At 32.5% G+C, this 22,414-nt stretch overlaps 2 long non-coding RNA genes across 7 annotated transcripts; one reads left to right on the plus strand and one right to left on the minus strand.

Moving 5' to 3' along the window:
- Window positions 1-1,290: 1,290 nt before the first annotated feature.
- LOC124897875 lies at window positions 1,291-5,505 on the plus strand. Its single transcript, XR_007054822.1, has 2 exons — window positions 1,291-1,450; window positions 5,057-5,505. It is a non-coding gene; the product is annotated as an uncharacterized LOC124897875 (long non-coding RNA).
- A 1,365-nt stretch (window positions 5,506-6,870) lies between these two features.
- Window positions 6,871-11,473, minus strand: LOC107867698. 6 transcript variants are annotated; one of them, XR_001673275.2, is made up of 8 exons: window positions 11,270-11,473; window positions 10,487-11,004; window positions 10,274-10,393; window positions 9,806-9,894; window positions 9,548-9,632; window positions 7,831-9,474; window positions 7,368-7,751; window positions 6,871-7,267 (listed from the first exon to the last, which is right to left on the minus strand). It is a non-coding gene; the product is annotated as an uncharacterized LOC107867698 (long non-coding RNA). The 6 variants fall into 6 exon arrangements; XR_001673273.2 differs by having other exon boundaries at window positions 7,368-7,959; window positions 9,317-9,474; window positions 11,270-11,468; XR_007054289.1 differs by having other exon boundaries at window positions 6,871-7,511; window positions 7,672-9,474; window positions 11,270-11,470.
- Between the last annotated feature and the right edge of the window lie 10,941 nt (window positions 11,474-22,414).

The following is a 22,414-nucleotide window of genomic DNA, read 5'->3' on the forward strand; positions in this document are numbered from 1 at the left end:
ACCAGAACAAGAATAAGAATAAGATATTTGAGAAACCATTTATACCAAAAACACAAAAAGACCCCTTATTTTCACCCCCACAAATTACCAGATACCGAGATATTCTGAACCAAGATTAAAAAGCTTATAACTATATAACCCGAGAATACATAAAAAATATCTACAAAGTATAAACTTTTGTAAACCTTAACCCAGAGCTACAGATACCCAAGGACCAAACACAAACTATATAGCCCAAAAATTACAAGGTTACAACAAGCTAATCTCACTACCCAAAACCAACCCAAGCTTAATTAAAACTTGTTTTGACTATGGATTATTAAATACCATATATACCCAAGACGGAGAAGAACTAACAGCTATGGAAGAATTACATAAAATATTCACCACCTATAAAAGAATAACCAAAGGAAATCTATTTTATATAAAGTGTTATACTGCACCAGCAGAGATATTATACGACGAGATCAAACCAGTTATACAAGTTGTAAAAATATGATTAACTAGAGATATGATTATACCGGAAGATATTGTGCAGCAACTAGAGATACCCAGAATTGAGATACCTGATTTTTACGCAAATAAACGACTCATTGGACTAGCTACAATTATTCAAAAATTAGCAAATAATTATACCAATGGAAACCCAATATGGAGCTATTATTCAAGAGACCATTAAATGATTTATTCAAATTCAAAAGAACTACGACAAGCAGATATGAAAGATGTTAGACAATGTATAATGACGTTACTTAACCCAGAAAAACAATCTACTGTAAGAGGAATTAGGAAAGGATTTATTTCAGTCGAATTATTAACAAGATATTGGAAGATAATTGGACACAAATATCCAAACCATCAATGTTCGAGATGAAATGGAGAAGATAATATCATCCCAGAAGTCCGCCTAGAATAAAAGAATCAAGAAGATAAGCATGTCAGCTGGAAAGAAGATAGAAAAGCAGCAGATACGACAAGAAAAGATATCAGCGGAAGCAATAATGGAGATAAAAGATAAGCTATTAAATTGTGAAAGCGATATGTAACAAACTTTCACAATTTTCTACGTAACTTGTAAATTATTGTAAAGTTTTTGTCTTTTTTATACTTTAGAAGACTTTTTTGTAAAGTATAATAATTAGGTTAGGTAGATAAAGACTTTGTAAAAAATAGTCTAGACTTTTTAGTCTAGTTTTTAGACTTTTTGTAAAGATAGAATAGGACGTAAAGTTTGAGAAACGTGTAAAACATTAATAAGTAATAACTATGTAAATCATTCATTATAAATGAAGGCATCGAAGGCAGAAAAAGATAAGCCTTCATGCGTTGAAGCAAAAACTCTCTCTTGTCCACAACAAATATTTTGATTATTTATTAAAAAAACAAGTATATTTCAATGGAAAAATCTATGAAGGAACAAAGCTTAAAATTATCAAATCTACCAGAACAGGTATATCCATTTACTATTATGAATAGCTAAATTCATAAATTCCTAACAATCATGATATGATAAAATAAGTTCATGTAGTTACTTTATAGTAGAATTATTCGAAAAATAGCATGTTAAGAAGTTTATCAGCAAAGTGAAAAAGGATAAAAATCCCTAAGAACTATGTCATCCTAAAGGTGAAACCGGTGAGGCAAGAAAGTCGAAATAGGGGAGTAGCTAGAGTAGAGGCGTTGTTTAAGGAAAAAGTATCCAGATTACCATGCTAATAGTGACCGAAGAATATGTTATTTAAGAATAATCTAGTATATAGTAATCTAAAATGATCATACTTTGTTATGTATATGATTGAAGGAAATATTTTGAAAAAGCATCATATGAAAAATGAATACTAATTTATCTGACGAAATGGTAGATAAATTTAAAATACTTGTTTTATATGTACTTAAGGTTATAGAAATAGTGGATATAAGAAAAATCATATTGGAAAAAATATTTGATAGATATTTTATGTCTAGAATTAATTATATACCGCACCTACCTAACTACTCTTATAAATACTTACATACCAAACCCACACATCAAATATGATAAATTACATATATTTAGAATATTGGAAAATAGATATAAAATATATACAATTTCTCAGTGAAAACATAGAAGAATTAATGAGATTAAAACAAAAAACTAAAAAATATTATAATAAAGTATTTAACAAATTTTAAATGACAGATAATCTTAAAATATTAATCTTATATATACTTAGAAATATAGAAATTATAGATATTAAGAGAATAATATTAGAAAAAATATTAGACTATGAAATTGAAATTATAAATTGGATAGAATAACTATACCTAGATAATTACCCAGATAGATATTATTCAGAATAAAATGTTAGAATATATTAGAAAAATTAGAGAAAACCAAAGTGACCTATATGAAGAAATTAATTATAGAAACCGACTCAAAGAAATAATGGAAAATCTAAAAGAAAAATTAATATGGATAAAAAAACCTTAGAAAATTTAAAAAAAAGTACAAATAATAGTTTATATAACATAAAAAACTCATTAAGAGAAGAAGAAAGAGAGATAATTAATAGAATTAATAACCTTAATTCAGATATAAATTATAGTACAATTATAATGGAATATTACACGGAAATTAGTAAACAAGCAACTACTTTAGAATAAAATGATAAACTATGAGTATTTAAAATAATGGAGACAAGATATGGAAGAAATAAGATTAGAAGAAATGCTTATGAAAGAGAATTTAATCGAATATTTTAGAACAAAAGATACAGAATATTTGGAATACCTAAAAAATAATATAGAAGAATTACAAAGACTAAGAGAAAAAACTAAATAATACTACAGTAAAACATTTAATCAAATATCATTTAATCACCCCCTAAGATATAAACATAAATAGATCCATAGCTACAATAGATCTATTAAAGTTATCCGCACCCCCAACAATTGGTATCATGAAAAATATTTTTCTATTTTCCCTTATTTGGTTGTAATGTAACTTTGGAAAAGTATTTTTCAAAGGAACTTGTTTTCCTCCATTTGAAAGAAAATGACTTCCCTCATGGGTCAAGGGAAGTTATTTTCTAAAAAATATTGATATGTGACTTATGGAAACTTAGAACTAAAATAAATCAAAATAAATAAAGTGATCAAAATAGATCGCTTATTTAATAAGTTATCAAAATAGATTAAACGCAATAATTTATTATGTTTTATACCTTTTTTTAACGGTTTGATAACGGATGTGTACAGTAAAAAAGTTTTAGTAAAACGCATTAATAATTTATTACGTTTTACTAAACTTTTTTATAAAATGTAATAATTTATTATGATTTACAAATTTTTTTGTAAAACGTAATAATTTATTACATTTACATGATTTGACATAAAGAAGTGATGTGATAGTACACTAAGTTTTTTTTAAAAAAAAATATAAATTGAAACTTTATAACTTTTTAAACTTTTCTATTACAACAACAACAACAAACCCAGTGTATTCCCACATAGTGGGGTCTGAGGAGGGTAAGATGTACGCAGTTCATACCACTACCTCCGAAGAAGTAGCAAGGCTGTTTTCGATAGACCCCCGGCTCAAGACAAAGAATATTAATCAAATCCGCAAAAAAGCACGTAACAAGATGACACGACATAAATACACCACCCACAAGGAATAGCAACCAAAGAATAGTACACCATCGCAATACAGCAAACAAGGTAGCATACAAAGAATAATACACCCACCAAGCTACGCCCTACCCTACCGACCCAAACTGACACTAGCCTTCTATCCTAATACGCAACCTCCATAAGTTCCTATCTAGGGTCATTACCTCGGTGGGCTGTAACTGCTCCATGTCCCGCCTAATAACCTCTCTCCAGTATTTCTTTAGCCTACCTCTACCCCATCTGAAGCCATCCAAAGCTAGTCACTCAGACCTACGAATCGGTGCATCTGTGCCCCTTCTCATCACATGTCCGAACCATCTCAATTGGACTTCCCACATCTTATCCTCCACTGAACCCACGGTTACTACTGTTTTTTATTCGAATTTGTCATTTGGGTACATAGTTACTGCTGTTTTTCCAATAATGGATAGAACCCGATCATAATCCAACATAAGTGTCCACAATTTAAACAGATCACCCACTACAAAAAGTGGGTCAAATTGCAGAGGTTAATTTTAAGATTTACGAGAGTTTTAAACCCCTGCAAATTGCGATTTCGGTGGTTTCCAAAAACCCCACAATACGAGTCGTCACAAATAATTTGCGGTATTTTTTTTCGACCCCCATAATTAATTTGCAGCGGTTATTTTGCGACAGTCGACCTCCGTTACTCTAAATTTAATTCTTTTTATAATAAATTTTTATTTGAAAAATTATGGCAATTTAAAAACCCCTTAATTTTTATTTTTTATTATTTTTTTTACAAAAAATTACATATATACACAAGGTAACTTTATCTTATTACATAAAATCCCATATTGAAAAAGAAATTACAAAAATCTCAAAGTAATTATTTAAATCCCTTAAATTTACTCTTCCTCATACATATCAAACTAACATTTTTTTGCTCCTATTTTAGTGCACGATTTTTTCTCCATATTTGTGCTCCTTCATTTGCGCCTAAAATCAAGCTAACGTGATCTGAGGAATTTAAAATTGTTCAGTTATCAATCATTAACTGAACAAAGTTCACCTCTTCCTACTTATTTTCTGGGGGGAAAAAACTCAGTTCAACAAAAATCAAAGAATAATTAGACAATAATTGTCAAGAATCTATTGGCAAAATATATTTACTTTGAAATAAATACCACGTTGTTGCTGCTTCTTTGTTTGAGTTTTAGTTTTTACCATTGTTAATGACGTATGAAGGTTAGCAGGGTTTTGATTTTAATGGCGAGATGTCACAAAAAAAACGTTAATGATATTATACTTTTCGAACTTTGCTTTATTTGCTCTTTTTTAAAATTGGTTAACCCGTAAAGTATAATTTTTTTTTGCAATGGAGTCTGCTCGCATATTGTTATTCCCAGTGTTGATTTCGTTCTTGATTCTTTTGATTATGAAGAACCCAATTTCACAGAGAACCGTTCGAAACACTAAAACAATCCAGTAACAATGAAGAAATTGAGGGAAGTTGTCGGTTCAAGTTCAAACATGAAAGCTCCAAAATCGTCAAGAAAAAGGTTGATGATTCTGGATGACCACATCTACCGAATGTTTAGTTATTATTAAAATATGTATTACAAGCTATTCTATGTATAAGATTTCATATACATTTGTTAAGATTATATAGTGAACTGTATAAGGTGTTCATATACATGTGAAACGGTATTAGATAATATTAATTACTTGTATAAGGTTTACACATACATGTGAAACTGTTGTATGAGGTTGTCTTTTATTTGTTTTGGCAGTATGATTCTATGTATAAGATTTCATTATACATGTACTAATACTATATTATTAATTGTATAAGGTTTACACATACATGTGAAACTATTGTATTAGGCTGCATTTTTTTTGTTGTCTTTCTGCTTTTATGTATAAGATTTCATTATACATTGATTCAGATTATGTATTGATTTGTATAAGAAGGTTAGACTTTCCAAAACAATAATTGCGTCGCTTTTGTAGGATTGATGAATAATTTTCAACTCCCAAATACCCTAATGACGCAACAATATAGGGATGTTCATATTGATTTTTTGGAGAATTGAAGAAAGCAGATATTGACCTTTTTTTTTTCAAAACGTAATGTAACAAAGAAGAAAATTAACTGTGATGTTTAAGATATTTTTTAAATTTGAATTTCAGTTATTATATTTAATCATACACCACATAATGATAATTAATTAATGATGTTAATTAAGGAAGAGAAAGATATTATCTTCCTTCTTATTTTTTTAAAAAAAAAACCTCAGTTCAACAAAAATCAAAGAACGATTTGAAAGTAATTGTCAAGAATCTATTGGTAAAAATATATTTACTTTGAAATCAACACCATGTTTTTGCTGCTTCTTTGATTGAGCTTTAGTTTTTACCATTATTAATGGCGTATGAAGGTTAGCAGAGTTTTGGTTTTAACAGTGATATGTCAAAAAAAAAAAGTTAATGATATTATACTTTCCGAAAGAATAATTGTGTTACTTTTGTAGGATTGATAACTAATTTTCAACTCCCAAATACCTGAATGTCACAACAATATTGGGATGTTAATATTGATTTTTAGAGAATTGAAGAACACAATAGAAGAATATTTTAGTTTTTTCGGCTGCTACAAAGAAGACTATTTTACCATGCCATTAAAGAAAATATTTGAACTTAAATTTCAGTTACTATTTTTAATCATACACTACTTAATATTAGCTAATTAATGACGTAAATTAAGAAATTGAAAAATAATATCTGATTTATCTTACCTTAAATATAGGATTAACAGTTTTATCATACATTCGAACTGAATGTATGAGTATATTTACCTAATCCGAGAGAGAGAAAGCATTAAGGGATGCTATGTAATTAGTTTAACTAGAGTGAGGATTTATGTGATTTATACTTTTTTTTTAATTTAGTGGGGCCCATTAATTTCCAATAAGAAATTATAAATTCTAATTTTAGCTCATATCTAATTGTTCCTTTAGACATAAACTACAAACCAATATTTATTGAATTCATATATCTTATCTAGGATTATTTTTATATGTATGTGCTCATGTTCTTCTCAAACAAAACAGATAACACATCTAGTATAAGCTCACAAGTGGATCGGGAGGATAGAGTGTACGCAGACCTTACCCTATCATTATATAGCATTCGAAAAAGAGACCACAGTAGATAATCGAAGCACAAGAAACATAGATGGGGAAAACTGAACAGATGGACAAGACAAAAGATAGTAGTAATACAACATCTCCAATGTTTACAGATAACATCACAAGTACATGTGTTCAAGGTACTATCAAATTGATTCTATTCCCCACACTTGTAGAAAACTTAATGTTTTATTACCTTGACAAAATCAATGGTGAATGCAACTGTAGTTCCTATTCACAATTTGTGAAGGAAAAAGAAGTCAAAATATTGAACTCTATGGAACCACCTTGTAAGCTTTTTATTTACAATGACCTTTGATTTCAGACATTATCTAGGGCAATTTTCTCTTCTTCTCTTGATATTTGGCTACTAAATACCACACACCACCAGTTGTGTTTATCACCATACGAGTGGCATTCAAAGCATGTACTTCTACTCCTCCCAACATGACAAATCCAAGTGTCTGAAGTGAAACATGGGACAATTTTGATGTGAAACATATATAGGACCCAATGATCATGGTAGTCAAAGAAATAAAAGAAAACTTGAAGATGTATGCATACCGTAGATTCGACTCCCTTGAGGACTCTGACAACTGTGGTAGTTAAAGCCGAGTTAACAATGGTGCACAAGAACATTGTATAGTTCAAGACGATGCCCATCACCAATGAAAGAACAAGAATTGCAAGAAATGATATTGAATTACTCTATTCATGGGTAAAAAAGGCTAGTTTAGAACCACAAATTTCAATAAGAATTTCAGAAGGATAAAGATAGACTTCAACTAATACATCAACCGAGGAAGATTCAATATTTTTCATCCATAATTATAATCTGAAATTCCAATGAGACAAATAGTTTCTTGACCTGCCAATGAGAAACTTGTAAAGTTTCTCACTGAAATTGCAGCTTCAATGAAAGGCGGCAAAAGTGGTTCCGTCCTTGACCTGCCAACAGACATTGCAACTATCCCAACCAATTCAGACTAGAAAGAAACTATTTTTAAGCATCTGAAAAGACATTTACCATGCAAGTTTCCTGCAATTTATGAGGGCTACTTTGGAGAGCACCAAGTAATTTTCCCATCAAAGGATCCAGGAAAGAAGAATTTCTTCACCTCTCACAAAATGCAGCCAATGTATAGTAAGACTTCTCCTAAATAGGAACAGAAACCAATTGTTTAAAAAATAGGCACCATTGAAAGGACTTAATTATGTCTTAGCATGTTCGCACCTTAACTTCATTAGATACATTCTCTACAACATTTAAAATGCATGGGAGGACACTTTCATAGTGAGAAACTATCTCGGGCTACAGATACTCAGCAAATTGGCCCAAGGCAAATGAAGCAGCTCCTCTTACTATTTGCTCAGGATCTCTCAGAGACCCCAAGACAATGTGTAGGATGGGTTCTAGTTTATTCTTCATAATTTCCAAACAACCCTCAGATATGACACCTAAAGCAGTAACCGAAGCTTCTCAAAACTTCCCATTTGGACTTTGACTACTTAAAGAAGCAAACTCAAGAACTGGTGGGAATACATGTTTAGACAAATTCAAAGCCGTGGTATCAATTACTTCTGCAGTAGCTCGGTCTGGAGCAAGATCATCATCTTCATTTCTGTTTGTAGCATACTATACATGGGAACCCATATAGCATGCTATACATGGGTTGACTCTATTCAAATACTCAATATAAAGATAAATTATAGGTTATTTAAATTTTGCACTTACCCCTATAATAACATACGAATCTCTAATCAAGCTAAAATGGACTCCTAACAAACACTAGACCTACTGTTACTTTGTATCTTAGTAACGACTAACCCTTAATTCTAAATAGTTGCTAGCATCTACATAGATCCTTCACTTCCATAGTTTTCTGTGCTCAGCTAAGTGCACAAGGAGTCCTAGAGAATGCAGTGTTTCAAGATGATATCCGTCCAACTAATAATCTCTGTCAGATTATATTTTGCACTTTAGATTGTTGGGAAAGTGACCAAAAGAAGAAAATATCTACAAAATTTTAACTTTTTTCTTCTTTAGTTGAATTGTATTGCAGATTTATTCTAATGAAAATGGCTACCACTATGAAATGATTATGCTTCTTAAACTGGAAACCACTTTGGTTGATCTTCTCGACAAAGTACACCTCATAAAGTCCTATATTTTGTGATCATTTCTTAGCTATGAACCAAGTAAGTTTCACAAACCAGAAACTCGTCCTGTTGAAATCATTTCACAGAGTTAACCTAGCTAGCAGCGAAGTGAGTAGGTAAGTATTCACCACCATCTGTGAGATTTAAACATCCCCGTTGAGCCCTAACTATGTCACAGCAACCCAAATATGATTACGAGTTCAACCAGGAGTTTAACCTTAAGAACATAGTTTGTGACAAGACTAGATTCTTGGCCCACAATAGCTGTAGCTTTCATAAAGGCATCGATTTCAGGATCGGGTTTGATTCCTGCATCCTATTCCCGCCTTGACAATTCAGTAACGAGATCATACCTTTTTCCAACTGCTAAACAACGTCCTGCAAAATCCAACGTCTCTCTGAAAGTTATCATCTCTCCATGATGAATGTCATGCTGACTAATGTAAGCACATGTCTTTTGTGGGATGAAATCTGACAGTTCACGACCACAGTAACTGATTCTTCCATTCACCTGAAAGAATATATTGTCACATAACTTAGTTAAAACTTCCAGGCCACATATTGAAAGTTCGAAAGTCACTCACTCTTGGGTCCTTGTCTAGCACCCCAACAAATGTCTTTAGCAATGTTGTTTTTCCAAAACCAGGAGGCCCCAGAAGTAATGTCATCCTATAAAATGCAAGAACCACAGAATCAATACAGGAGTACCAATCACCATAATGCCCATCCCGACCATACTAAATAAAGCGATAAACTATAATATTACCCAATGGTAAGCTAATTGAGATATACCTAAAATTCATAAGTTAACTCTAAAAGCAACTGTAGTCTGACGAACATACCTTGAGGGTCTTACAATTCCATTCACATGACGCAGTATGTTGACAATCCTTTTCTTTGAAGGAACAATCTTAATCTTTTCAAGAAACCCCTATAAAATTCAAATAAGAAAAAGAAATGAATTCACCAGTACAAGTACCAAATTATATCAGTTAAACTTTAACAAGCACAACAAAGAAAAAAGTTTGAGAAAAATAAAACTTAAACAAGAAAAACAGAACTAAAGGAACAAAGGAATTGTTGTCAATAAACTTCAACTACAACAACAAAAACAAAAAACCTGGTATAATCCCACAGGTGGGGTCGGGGGAGGTAGTATGTAAGCAAACCTTACCCCTACCTTGTGATGGTAGAGAGGTTGTTTCGATGGACCCTCGACTCAAGGAGAGATGAAAAAGAATCAGCAATAACAGACAGTAGCAATAGCAAGATCATAAGATAAACAAGCAAGAGAAACAATCAGATAGTACCTCTACGAGATTGATGGAAGCATTCTGGAGAGTAGGGAATGTTCTAGATCAACATATACACCTCCATCAATACAAAGATGCTCAAATCAAACTTCAACTCTCAGAATCTCAATTCCAACCCTGTTCCATACATACAATATATATACATGATTAACACATAATTGCACTAAGATCAATAAATTTCTTGCAACATTTTTTCATTTTCATACTCACCGATCAGTCCTGTCTCTGAGTCATCTAAGAAACCTCTCGTTATCTTCCTTGACAACTTCAAGAATATTTTCTAATATCTATTTCCTATCTTGTAATCCAAGATGAACAACATCAACCTCATGATAATTAATCTTTCCATCATCCAATGTTTGTCTCAAAATCCCTTTCCTTAGCCTATCATAAGTTGGAAGTCTCTCAATAGCATCCCATATTAGCTCTTGTTCTTCGTCATTATCCCTTGTACTTTTGTTAAATGCATCACCTCCTGGTGCAGTAAACATTACTTCTCTAACACTAGCTGATGCCCAACTCCTTGAATTTACTGATCGAAAACTCAGCGTCCTTTCACTCTAACTCATGGACCGACGGCTTAGTGACTTGGCCAGCACATCCTGGCCTAACGTTGCATCCATTTTTACCCTCTCCAATAACCTCAAAAAACACAAAAATACCCTTTAATCCTCGACTGCAATGAACTTTCTGCCGCACACAAAAGATTGAAATTCACTTGATCAAACCTGTAACATAGAAAAACAAGAAGAATTAACCTAAATAGTCATTCACCCGACTGATTAAACAAAAAATAGCCAATGAATGTATAGCCTCTGTCTGAACTTTGGAGGACCCAAATCTTTGTTATAGGGTCGGGTCGAACGTAGTAAAACGAATGACCTGGGATCTTCAAGTGGGTCAGATATCATCACCGAAAAAGCCTTTCGGCGACGACTTTCCACTGCGGCGCCGCTAGTGAAACAAACACTAAGATTTAAAAAAAAAAATTACCTGGGAGCTGGGAAGGAAATGGCCGACCAGAGACTTGTGTAGCAATGGCCGGCGTACCTCCCACTGTGTAATCAATGGCCGACGAAGAGTAACTCCCACTCTCTCAAATTGGGGAAAATGAGAGAGAGAGATTTTTTGGGGGGAAAAAAAGAGGGGAAATATTCTTCAATTTGGTGCTATTTTTTTTTTTATGCATACCGGGAGTTAAAACCCCTACAAATCTATAATTTTTAGTGGCATATTTTTAAACCTCACATTTAATATAACTTTTACAAGGATTAAAATAACTCCGCAAATAAATCCCTATAATTAGATCTATATTTTATAGTGACTCATCTGATGCATCAGATGATTAATGTTTATTTGTTATAACAAATTAGTTATTTATTGCATCAGACTGATTATCTGTTGCATTAGACTGCTTATCTGCTACAACAGATGATTAATTTATTTGGAACAACACAAATGAGCCTCTGCCACAAACCCAACAAATAATCAATATATTTCAACTCTTGTTATTGCTACTGGATTCAAAATTATTCCTTATATCCAATCGTCGACATGTTTGTTGAGAAAATAATAGAAAAAATGAAAATTAAATATTTCCTCCGTCTCAAATAACCCGTCATTATCTGTTGCGACAGATAATTAATCTATTTGGAATAATATAAATCAGCCCCCTACCATAAACCCAATAGATAATTAATATGTTTCAACTCTTGCTATTGCTAATAGATTCAAAATTATTTCTTACGTTCAATCGTCGACATGTTTGTTGAGAATATGATAGACAAAACGAAAATTAAATACTCCTTCCTTCTCAAATTATCCATCCCAAATTTTTTAATGTGATTTCTTATTTTACTTGTCTTTTTTCATTAATCAAGAAGAGATAAAAGTTTTTTTATGTTTTACCCTTTGCATTAATCACTTTTTCTTCAAATTAAACTGTAAACATCATTTAATAAGGGTATTATGGTAAACTAGGCATGTTATTAATTATTTTTCTTAATCAATGTGTTATCTCAATTTGGGATGGGTTAATTTGAGATGGAGGGAGTATGAATTAAAACGTTATAGCCGTGCAACAGACTAGTTATCTGTTGAAATAGGCTGTGTATCTATTGCAATATATGAGTAATCTATTTGGAACAACACAAATCAGCCCCTACCACAAACCCAACAGATAAATCTTAAATCTTGCTATTATTACTGGATGCAAAATTATTTCGTACGTCCAATAGTCGAGATGTTTGTTGAGAAGATAATAGACAATGAAAATTAAATATGAATTAAAACGTCAAAGTTGATCAAACATAATTTTTTATTAAACTAAAACAAATAAAAATGCATATTCATAGACTTAAAAAGAAAGAAACAAAATAATCTAATTATTATCATCTTCGTCATTACTATTATTATTGTCAGTTGACGAATCTTCGACCAGCAGAAGCAGCGCCCTCCTCATCCTGCAGATCTCCCGCAATATTCTTACTCTGACAACGGCCAACTCCCATTTTATATCATGAACCTTCCCCTGCAGTTCTCATACGGCGTCTCATAAAATAGCAACATCCCATACTAGATCAGCCATATCTAGAACACGTATAAATTGACAAAAAACGCAAAAACAAAAGTAAAGAAAAGAATCTGAAAGTAAAGTAATACAACATATATTTACACAAAAAGCAAGAAAAAAGACTTACTAGAGACGGAAAAGCTATCAAGTCCTTGAAGAGAAAGTAGTTGAAGGTGTAATACGAAAGACAAGAGCAAGAAATAAATAGGTATGTGTAGTAGAATGAACGAGTCAGGAGGGGCCTATTAATAGAGGATTGAATTTGAATGAGTTAGGCAAAAAAGCGCGACTGTTCACCTCCATTTATTAATACTGGTGCCGTTTTTATTGAGTTGTTGCAATAGATTATATATCTATTACATCAGATAACCCATCTGTAACAACAGATATACCATTTGTTGTGACAAATCTACAATTTATTGCGTCAGATAATATATCTATTATAACATATATCTTTTTAATAATGATCATATCTTTATCTTTAATTCAAATTCGATAAATTTTTTATTATATAAATTAAAAAAAGATTCAAAAATAAAAAGGCGCGACTGTTCACCTTCATTTATTGTCATTACTATTATTATAATTATTACTACTACTATTATTATTGTCAATCGAATAATTTTCATCCGGCAGCAGCAGGGCCCTCCTCAACCTTGCTCCGAAGTCGGTCAGATCCCTCTGGAGTTCATCAAACTGCCTTTGAAGTTTCTGTAAGGATTCGATATGAATCTTCTTGAATGAATTTGGATAAGCCATATTTGTATTGTAAGTGTAGTAGAATAAATGAGTCAGGGTGAGTAAGGAGGCCGGAGGGACCTATTTATAAATGATTGAATTGGAAGAGGTTAGTCAAACAAAAAGTCACGACTGTTATATCCCTTAATTAAATAAAACTGGCGACTGTTCGAATATGTAAATTAAAAAAAAAAAGAATCTAAATACAACATTTATCTTTTATTGTATTTCAGAAAGAAAAGAAAATTAATTTAAAATAAATCTAATAAATGGGTAACCTGTTGCAAAATATAATTCATCTATCAGATAACTTACAACATATTGACAATCTATTGCAACAGATGGATATATCTGCAATTGTTTCATAATTTAAACAGATGTGGCATCTGTTGCAACTTGCTAGTCATCTGTTTATTTAATTTAAGCCATAGATGGGCTAGAAAAAATAAGGAGTGTGCAGATGGATCCACTATCATATGTGTGGGATTTAAGTAAGTATTACTGATAATGTCACCGGTACAACACACACAAAGTATAATATTTTTGTGAATGCAGTTTTTAACCGATTAGACCCTGATCGTTGAAAAAAAATCCTGCATTATACAGTTAAGTTTGATGGGTTCAAATTGATAAGGCTGATGGGCCCATGAAGATGGTGCAGATACCCTGTTATGAATTACTAACGGTTGTTGCTCGTGTTTATGCTTGCCAAGTTTTGAGAAGGGATCAATATTTGGTGTCATTGTGAGATCCAATACCAATTGGACTTAACTTTAAGTGTGCATTGGACTCTGAGAAGGCCTTCGAAGCCTCGTACTGTATCAAACAAGAACAAAAAAAACAATAGAAATTCCCCTAGCCCAAATTTATATGGAAGGGTTGATCGAGAAGATGATTAAATGCCAGAAGGAGCTGAAGGAGAATGCCAGTGAGGGAAAGGGGAGTTGATAACATCCTGCGAGGGAAAGGGGAGTTGATAAAAGACTATATCATCTGATAGCTAATTGAAGAAGAGACATAGGGTAGAAAGTAACTTCTAGCGAATTTGGCTGATGAAATTATCTTAAAATATGAGAAATCTGAATCAAGTGCAAATATGAAAATGTATCCGATAATGTAAATTCGTTTATTGTCTCTCTGAAAAAAAATAATGCAGATGGACACTTTGATTGGGAGCTGCAACTAGGTAGCATGGTCGGGATTATCACCTAGATAGAAAATAGCAGAAAACCAAGAAAGCATCCTTACGGGTATCAAGGGTTGAAATGATATACAGTAAGTCTAGAAAACTTGTTCCAACAACAACAACAGCTAAAGTAAGGAATCTAAGCGAAGGCGGCAATTTCTGAATTTTAAATTGCATCTCATGCCTTCTTGTTTATGGTTCCGATTAGATCCACTGTTATTGACCTGATCGGAACCACAAACAAGATTGAAATGCAAATTGAGTATCATTACTTCCTTAGCAATATGAATTAATTAATTGTATTTTCTTGCCTTAGCATGCTTTCAATATTTCTTGGAGAAGATCAGAGGTTTGCTGTAGTATGTGAATCCCGATAATATTCAAGCTTGCTGATTTGGTATCCAAGCTTTTTGTTGCCATCTTTGAAGTTGGTATAGAGTTCCTAATCTCTTGTGAGCTCGATCAGGAACAATACCTTCAAAGTTGTGGCATTGAAGAAGTCCTTTAAAACACTTTATTCAGAAGTCTTAAAGGATACATGGAGGGTCGTTGTGTTTGTTTTAGGTCAAAATGTGTTGATGCATACTCAGGATGTGATCCCAACCATTGAACAACTCACTTTTATTGAGCGTTTCTCAATTTAGTTTGCTCAACCAACCTTCAAAGGATTTGATAAATTATAATCAAGGAGTTATGTAACGTTTGATCTAAACCGACTCTACCAAGTCTATCAAACATTACGTAACTCCAGGCTCATTACCCTATAAAAAAAACTTTACTTAAGTTAGTGGAAAAATCAAACAAGCTCAATATCTCAGCCTTTCTGTTGATCGCTCTTCTCCAATATAGATGACAAGATATTCGCCATGCAAACGTCTGCACCATCACCAGAAATGTTTGCCAGGGCGCAAGCCTTCAGAAGGCATCAATAGTAATCTCTCAATATCAAGTGATATTGAGAGATTCCTAGTCATACCTTCTTAAGACTTTTGCTATGAAAAGAATTCCTGTTGATGACAAGATATCTGCCATGCAAAAGTTTGCACCATCAGCAGAAATCTTGCCAGAGCGATAGTCTTCAAAAGACATTATTAGTAATCTCTCAATATCAAGGAAGTCTTGTAAGAAATTCTTTAGAAGACATTCAAAAATAAGAAAGTTTTCAGCAACAACTACACATAATTACAACATCAACAACCTCACTAGATTCACTCCTCATAAAAAAAAAAGACAGAAATATTTTTATTTGCATTCGCATTTTATTTGTTTAACAACCAAACAAAGATGAACTAAATCTAGCATTCAAAGATGAACTAATGATAGATTTAGTTCATATTTGTTTGGTTTATTAAATAAATAACATGCGAATGCAAATAAAATTATTTCTGCCTTTTTTTTGAACGAAGAGAGAATCTAGTGAGGTTGTTGATTGTAATTATGTGTAGTCATTGCTGAAAATTTCCTTATTTTTGAATGTATTTTGAATAATTTCGTATAAGACCTCCTTGATATTGAGAGATTATTAATAATGTCTTCTGAAAACTTTCGCTCAGGCAAGATTTTTCTGACGGTGTAGACTTTAGCATGGCGGATATCTTGTCATCAGTAGAAATTCTTGCCGTAGTGAAAGTCTTGGGAAGGCATGACTAGGAATCTCTCAATATCACTTAATATTGAGAGATTACTGCTGATGCCTTCTGAAGACTTGTGCCCTGACAAGCATTTCTGGCAATGGCGTTGACTCTTACATGGTGGATATTTTGTTATCTATATTGGAGAAGAATGAATAACAAAAAGGTTGAGAGATTGAACTCGTTTGATTTGTGCACTAACTCGGGCAAAGTTTTTTTATAGAGTAATGAGCCTAGAGTTATATAATATTTGATAGGCTTGGTAGAGTCGGTTTAGATCAAACGTTACGTAACTCCTTGCTAATTAATTTATCAATTTTCTTCTAGGTTGGTTAAGCAAGATGTATTGAGTAACGTTCGATAAAAGTGAGTTGTTCAACGGTTGGGACCAGATCTTGAGTGTGCATCAACATATTTTGACCTGAAAACATACACAGCTATCCTACATGTTTCCTTTAAGGCTTCTAAAGAAAGTGTTTGTAAGGGCTTCTAAAATGCCAAAACTTTGAAGATGGTGTTCCTGATCGAGCTTACAAAAGATCAGGAACTTTATACCAAATTCAAAGACGGAAACGACAAGCTTGAATACCAAATCAGCAAGCTGGAGGCAACTTAAAAATTATCGAAATTCACATACTAGAGCAAGCCTCTCTGCTCTTCTCCAAGATATGTTGAAAGCATGCTAAGGCTATAAAACATAATCAATTATAACCATATTGCTAAGGAAGTAATGATACTCAATTTGCCTTTCAATCTCACTTGTGATTCCGATCAGGTCAACAATAGTGGACCTAATTGAAACCATAAACAAGAAGGCATGAGATGCAATTTAAAATTCAGAAATTGTCGTCATCGCTTAGATTCCTTCTTTAACTGCAGTTGGTATTGGCGAAAGTTTTCTAGACTTACTGTACATCATTTCAACCCTTGATACCCGTAAGGCTGCTTTCTTGGTCTTCTGCTATTTTCTATCTTGGTGATAATCCTGACCACGCTACCTAGTCGCAGCTCCCTGGCAAAGTGAAAATCTGTACTATTTTTCTCTTAGAGAAATAACAGATGGATTTTTCATTATTAGATATTATTTTAGATTTGCACTTGATGCAAATTTCTCATGTTTTAAGATAATTTCATAGGCCATATTCGCTAGAAGTTACTTTCTACCCTATGTATCCTTTTTAATTATCTCTCAGATGATATAGTCTTTCATCAACCACCTATTTCCCTTGAAGGCATTCTCCTACCGCACTTTCTGGTGCATAATCATCACCTCGAGCAATCCAACCATATAAATTTGGGCTAGGGCAATAACTATATTGATTTTCCATTTTTATTAGATGTAGTACTAGGCTTCGAAGGCCTTCTCAGAGTCCAATGCACCCTAAAAGTTAGTCCAATCGCTATTGAATCTCTTTACAATGACACCAAAACTAAATCCCTTCACAATGCTTGACATATAAACATGAGCAACAACCGACATTAAATCTTAACAGGGTAGCAGAACCATATTCATGGTCCCTCAGCCTTATCTATTCAGAGCTACCAAACTTAACTGTAAAATTGTAGATATCTTTTTTGAATGATCTATGACTAATCGGTAAAAATAGCATTCACAAAATCAGTGTAATCTATATGTGTTTCCATGATAATATTATCAGTAATACATATTTCCTATATATGAAGTGGTTTCATGTGCATGCAACTTATTTCTCCAAATCCATCTTTACTGCAGCCTCTTGTGATAGTTGGGCAAAAGTTGATCAACTTTCAGTTCCTTATATCTATAAAGAAAAGAAATAATTAATGTCACAAAAAGAACATTATCCATCTATTGCAATAGATATAGAGTCTATTGCATCAAATGTGAAGTCTATTGCAACATATATGGAGTTTGATGCAACAGATGTGGAGTCTGATGCACTAGATGTGGAGTCTGTTGCAACAGATGTGTAGTCTATTGAAATATATCAAACCAGTCTTGCTGGTGGTTTGATTTGTTCCAACAGTTGCTCCGTCTGTCGCAACATCAACAACAACATAAACTACAAAGAAACAATAAATAAAAAACATCAACAACAAAGAAATAACAACATTTGTTCCAACACCATCAACAACATCATCAATAATAAAAAGCAACATCCTTTGTTCTAACACCATCAACAACACCACACCATAAGTTTCAACAATGCCAACCCCACCACCAACATCAATAACAACATCAACAATAAAAAAATAAATAAAATACATACAAAAAAATGATACTGCCAACAAGGCTTTTACACTTCTCCCAACAAATGACTTTTTTGGCATATTGTAATAAAAATTCTCGATTCATTTATTCAACACTTAAAAGTTTCTTCAAATTTTTTAAAATAAATATGATATGGATAAATGGTAATTAAATAAAAAACAAATGTAAATAACTTGCAAAGAAGAAGACGAGAATGAAAGAGCAATAGTGAACCATACCTTAATGTGATCAAAACAACAATTTCAGTCAAGAAAAAATATGAATCAGTTTAGATCCGAAAGGATATTTATGAGACAGAAAAGAAAAAAGAGAAAAAAAAGGTTGTGATAACCCTAAAGAAGAGATGAATAAAAAGATGAGAGATGAATAAAATAAATTTAGGGTTGAAGCTGAAGGAGAGATGAGATAATTCTAGATGTATTATGTACGTAGACGTGGGTTTCAATATTCATTAATTAAGATAATTACTATTCATTAATAATTTGTGGGGCACGATGAAGACTAGTGATATTGAAAAGACAAAATAAGACTACTCAATGAACTCATTTTTTAGTCATCCAAGAAACTCTTCATTTTTATCGCATTTTGTAGTACTACTTTATTTACTCAGACAAAAGCTTGTTTTAAAATTAAAAGAAAAAACGATTTTCAAACAGATATGGCATCTGTTGCAACAGATAGCAATATCTGTTTAAAAATCCCAACATCATAGTTATCTATTACAACAGATACAAATATCTATTTAAAAATTCCAACAACTCACAATGTAAATGTCCATTTGATAATTAAATCAGATATGTTATCTGTTACAACAAATATTGATATCTGTTTAAATATTCCAATAGCTCAATCATCTGTGATAACAGATGTAAATGTCCATTTGATAATTAAATTAGATATATCATTTGTTATAATAGATATCAATAAATGTTTAAAAATTTTCAATAACTCAGTCATCTGTTACAACAGATGCAAATGTGTATTTGATAATTAAATCAAATATGTCATCTGTTACACCAGATATGAATACTGTTAGAAATTTCCAACAGCTCAGTCATTTGTTCCAACAAATTTAATTGCAATTGATTTAGGTGGAACTTGGGATGAATGAATGAGTTCATAGGGTCAACTACAACTTCAATTGAGTGTTTACAATTGTATGGTGATGGTATTACGTTCATCTCGATCCGAGTCATCGATCGATCACTCCGAGTTAAAAAATTCTCATTAACTTAATATTAAGCTAGTACCTAAATTGATTTAGGTAGAACTAGGGATGAATGAGTTCTCATTAACTTAATGTTAAGATAGAACCTTAATTGATTTAGGTGGAACTAGGGATGAATGAGTTCATTGGGTCAACAACAACTTCAATTGATCTTTGCAATTGCATGGTGTTGGTATTGTTTTTATCCTGACCCGAGTCATCTATCTATCACTCTGTGTTGAAATGAGTTCTCATTAACTTAATGTTAAGATTAATAGTACCTAAATTGATTTAGGTGGAACTAGGTATGAATGAGTTCATAGGGTCAACAACAACTTTAATTGAGTCTTTGCAATTGCATAGTATTGTATTGCGTTCATCCTAACCCGAGTCGTTGATCGATCACTCTGAGTTGAAATGAGTTCTCATTAACTTAGTGTTAAGATTAATAGTACCTAAATTAATTTATGTAGAACTAGGGATGAATGAGCTTATAGGGTCAACTACAACTTCAATTGAGTCATTCCAATTGCATGGTGTTGGTATTGCTTTTATCCTGACCCGAGTCATCTATCTATCACTTTGAGTTGAAATGAGTTCTCATTAACTTAATGTTAAGATTAATAGTACCTAAATTGATTTAGGTGGAACTAGGGATAAATGAGTTCATAGGGTCAACAACAACTTCAATTGAGTCGTTATAATTGTATTGTGTTGGTATTGCGTTCATCCCGACCCGAGTCGTCGATCGATCACTCTGAGTTGAAATGAGTTCTCATTAACTTAATGTTAATATTAATAAAACCTAAATTAATTTAGGTGGAACTAGGGATTAATGAGTTCATAGGGTCAACAACAACTTCAATTGAGTCGTTGCAATTGCATAGTATTGGTATTGTGTTCATCCCGACCCGAGTTGTCGATGGATCACTCTGAGTTAAAATGAGTTCTCATTAACTTAATGTTAAGATTATTAGTACCTAAATTGATTTAGGTGGAACTAGGGATGAATGAGCTTATAGGGTCAACTACTACTTCAATTGAGTCGTTGCAATTGTATGGTGTTGGTATTGCATTCATCCCGACCAAGTCGTCGTTCGATCATTCTGAGTTGAAATGAGTTCGCATTAACTTAATATTTTAAAAACTATATCTCTTAAAATTTTAAAAATTAATTAAGATTAATTCAGACCAAATTAACAATTTCAAAACTTGTCATTCTTTTCCAAAATTACAAATCAACCCATACAATTCATCCATTTGCGGGAAAAACTTTTTCTAATTTCAAATCTTAAGTTCTCGCTCTTCTCTCTCTCTTTCTCTCAACAATACAGAAAACAACTACTCAACATATTGCTTAACCCTTTAAAACAAATCGATTTTCTTTCCATTTCCTCCCACATAGTTGTTATTTTTGACTTCATTCTCACTTGTATCCGTCATTTTCTCTATCTTCACAGGTAACAGAGTTCGAGAAGAGTTCTATATTTATTCTTTATTCTAAAAATTAGGGCTTTTTAGTTATTGATGAAAAAGAAGACTTTTAGTTGTATTATCTTCGATAATGTGTTAACAATTTTGTATTTTGATGCTAAAAAAGTAGATAGCACCCGAGAAAACCCTAGTTTTTTCTCAGTGTTTTGTTAACTATCGTGGTATTATTGGATAGTATTTTTTGGTGTTGTTAGTGGATGTTGGTGGTGGTTTTGGTGGTCTTAGTATTGGTATTAGTGGTATTGGTAGTGGTATTGGTGGTGGTGGTGGTGGTCTATCTGTTACAATAGGTGAAAGATCCGTTGGGAGATATTAATTAGACCTTCAAACAAATTTCCCATCTATTCCAACTGATGGGTTATCCGTTGGAGATTTTTTTTTTAATCTGGCGTAAAATAATTTATTGAAATTTGTCTTACCTTTTTTGAAAAAATTATGCAGACATTAAATGCAATGTATTTTTTTGTTTTTCTATTGTTTGTAGTTAAAAATATTTCCAAAAAGAAAAGAAATTGAAAGTGGATCAACTTCTGACCACCCAACAAAAATGGCTAGAGTACAGATAGATTAGCAGAAACTTCCTGAACAATCTCAGTCAGGGAAAGATAAAGCTGATAAAAGTGATAACTCTTTCTCACCAATGGGGTGTGAATTAATATCGAAATCCTAATATTATCCTGTCAAAACCATTAGTATCAACAAGTTTTGAGTTGCGATGCTGATGGATAACCCTGACAAAGTAACTGGTGATTTTGTACTTAAATGTCAGTTGGGGAAATGTTTTGATGAATTTAGGAGTATTATGAAGAATAAAAACATAGACGAACTTTTTAACAAGAGTTATTTTGCATACTTTCTTGAGCTGCCTGAGGACTGCACTCTTTGTTTCCCAATGAGCATGGTATATGTCATCTCAAGCACAGGATCAAGTACGCTGGGGATGATAAAGATCCGAAGGAGGGCGAAAAAAAGATGGATGAAATCTGGATCAACTACTATGGCATGTCGGTTTGTTTTGAGTTGAAAGAGTTTGCCATAGTGACAGGCTTGAGATACGAT

Source organism: Capsicum annuum, chromosome 4 (genome assembly GCF_002878395.1).
Source record: "Capsicum annuum cultivar UCD-10X-F1 chromosome 4, UCD10Xv1.1, whole genome shotgun sequence".
In the NCBI taxonomy this organism is placed as follows: Eukaryota; Viridiplantae; Streptophyta; class Magnoliopsida; order Solanales; family Solanaceae; genus Capsicum; species Capsicum annuum.